Raw genomic sequence first — 2,922 nt, forward strand, 5'->3', positions numbered from 1 at the left:
ATGTTCCTGCCGGTCGCGGCCGCAGATAGTGACGTTATCTAGGTAGGGGAATGTAGCCTGCAGTTCGTTCTGGTCAACCATCTGGTCCATCTCCCTTTGGAAGACCGAGACCCCATTAGTGACACCGAAGGGGACCCTAAGGAAGTGGTATAGGCGCCCATTCGCCTCGAAGGCGGTATACTGGCGGTCCTCAGGGTGGATAGGGAGTTGGTGGTAGGCCGACTTCAGGTCGATGGTCGAGAATACTTTATACTGTGCAATCTGATTGACCATGTCAGATATGCGGGGGAGGGGGTATGCGTCCAGCTGGGTATATCTGTTTATGGTCTGGCTGTAGTCGATGACCAGGCGGTTTTTATCGCCGGTCTTTACAACTACGACCTGGGCACGCCAGGGGCTGCTGCTCCCCTCGATAATGCCCTCTTTCAGGAGGCGCCGCACATCAGAGCTAATGAAGGCTCTGTCCCCGGCGCTATACCGCCTGCTCTTGGTAGCGACGGGTTTGCAGTCAGGGGTAAGGTTAGCAAACAGAGAGGGTGGCGGGACCTTGAGGGTGGAGAGGCTGCAGGTGTTACGCGGTGGGCGGTTTAACGTTTGCTGGTTGTTGACTGTGAGTGGGGGGAGGGGTCCACCGTATGCTAGGGTTACGCTTTGGAGGTGGGATTGGAAGTCCAGCCCTAGTAGGACGGCAGCGCAGAGATGGGGGAGGACGAGGAGTTTAAAGTTTTTATACTCCGTGCCCTTAACCGACAGGGTCACGACACAGTAGCCGCTGATGTCCGTGGCGTGGGACCTCGATGCCATCGAGATTCGGCTGCGCGTTGGTAGGACAGAGAGGGAGTAGTGGCTCACCGTGTCTGGGTGGATGAAGCTCTCCGTGCTTCCGCTGTCGAACAGGCAGGTCGTGGCGTGGCCGTTCACTTTGATGTCCATCATTGACTTGGACAGATGGTGCGGGCGGGCTTGGTCCAGGGTGACGGAAGCTAGTGTGTAGCTGAGCGAGTCGTTGTCATCTGCGGGCGAGGCGGTCGGGCGTGGTGAGTAAAATGGCATCTCCCACGAGGTAGGGCCCCATGAGGCACTATTGGGGTCGGTTGCCTTAATCAAAGATGGCCGCCCCCATGACTCATGTGTGGGGATGCTGGCCTCAGTTGCCCTAAACAAAGATGGCCGCCCCCATGATTCATGTGTGGGGATGCTGGCCTCAGTTGCCCTAAACGAAGATGGCCGCCCCCATAGTTCGCATGCGGCACTGCTGGCCTCTGAGGATCCGCTCCTGCAGGCCTTGGAGAAGTGGCCTTTCTTCAGGCAGGTTTTGCATATGGAGTTCTTGGCTGGGCAGCGCGACCTCGGGTGCTTCTCCTGGCCACAAAAAAAACAGCCGGCGGCCCGATCGCGGATGCCCGATGTCGGGGCCGGTGCCGGGGGTGGCGGGGCCGGTCGGGTCCGGGACGCCGACGCAGAGGTAGGTCCCGGGGGCGGCGCTGGGAAGGGTGCTGTGGTAGGGGTCGGGCCCGAGTCCCAGGGTCGCGAGCAGTACCTGGTGAATGCTTCCTGATCTTGGTGGGCCACTTCCAGGGAGATAGCGAGGGCTTCAGCTTTTTCCATGCTGAGGTCTTTAGCTTCCAGCAGTCTTTGCCGTGAGTACTCGGACCGTAGGCCTTTCAGGAATGCGTCGCGGATATTATCTTCAGTATTTTCGGCTGCCGACACCGATTTAAAGTCACAGTTCCTGGCGAGTGCATATAGCGCCTGTGAGAATTCGGCTACTGATTCTCCTGGCTGTTGCGGCCGTGATCTTAGGAGGTGCCTAGCGTACATGTAGTTTACCGGGGTCCGGTACTTCTGTTTCAGCAGGTTGATGGCGGTCTCGTAGGTAGTCATGTCCTCGATGAGAGTGTATACTCTCGGGCTCAGTTGTGCCTGCAGGACACTTAGTTTGGATGCCTGAGGGACGCTGGATTCTCTCAGGTATGATTCGAAGCAGACCAGCCAGTGTTTAAAGTCTGCGGCTGAGTTTGCTGCTCGTGGGTTCAGGTCCAGGTACGGCGGTCTGAGGGCTCGCAGCCAAGCTGGCTGGTGTGGCTGTGCTCCTGGGAGCTGCGCTGGTGGCTCCTCCGCCGGTTGTGACTCGTTGTCGGACATCATTAAATTTAGTCAATAAAATTGATATACCTATCAATTCCTCCAATAAAAGGCGAAGAGTTACGAAGGTGACTAAAGGTTTTTATTGACTAAATAACAGAGCCCACTCTCGTGGGTGATCCGATCCAAGCAGGAGGAATACCAGCCAGTCGCTCACCTTTATACCTGGCCTGGTGGGTGGAACCAAGGCGGAGTCGGCAGTGGTCATCCCAGGTATAGCAGTGTGGCAAGAGGCGACCTCGTACCGTGATACAATAGTGGTCAGTGATACAGTTATAACGAACAGTGGTGAACAGTGCTAACTACTAACAGTGATACGATAGTGAACGTGGTTTACCACACCTCCCTCACCTCTTTTTCCAATACATTGATGACTGTATCGGTGCCGTTTCCTGCTCTCGTCCCGAACTTGACAATTTCATTCACTTTGCCTCCAATTTCCACCCTTCCCTCACCTTCACATGGTCCATCTCTGACTCTTCCCTTCCCTTCCTCGACTTCTCCGTCTCCATCTCTGGAGATAGGTTATCAACCAATATTCACTACAAGCCCACTGACTCCCATAGCTACCTGGACTACACTTCCTCCCACCCCACCTCCTGTAAGGACTCTATTCCATTCTCCCAGTTTCTCCGTCTCCGCCGTATCTGCTCCGACGATGCCACCTTCCACACCAGTGCTTCAGACATGTCTTCCTTTTTCCACAACCGAGGATTCCCCTCTACCATGGTTGACACTGCCCTCGACCGTGTCAGTTCTATCTCCCGCACTTCTGCC

This window comes from Somniosus microcephalus, unplaced genomic scaffold (assembly GCF_052327205.1).
Source record: "Somniosus microcephalus isolate GS21.2 unplaced genomic scaffold, FLI_Smic_1.0 unresolved_chr1, whole genome shotgun sequence".
NCBI lineage: Eukaryota > Metazoa > Chordata > Chondrichthyes > Squaliformes > Somniosidae > Somniosus > Somniosus microcephalus.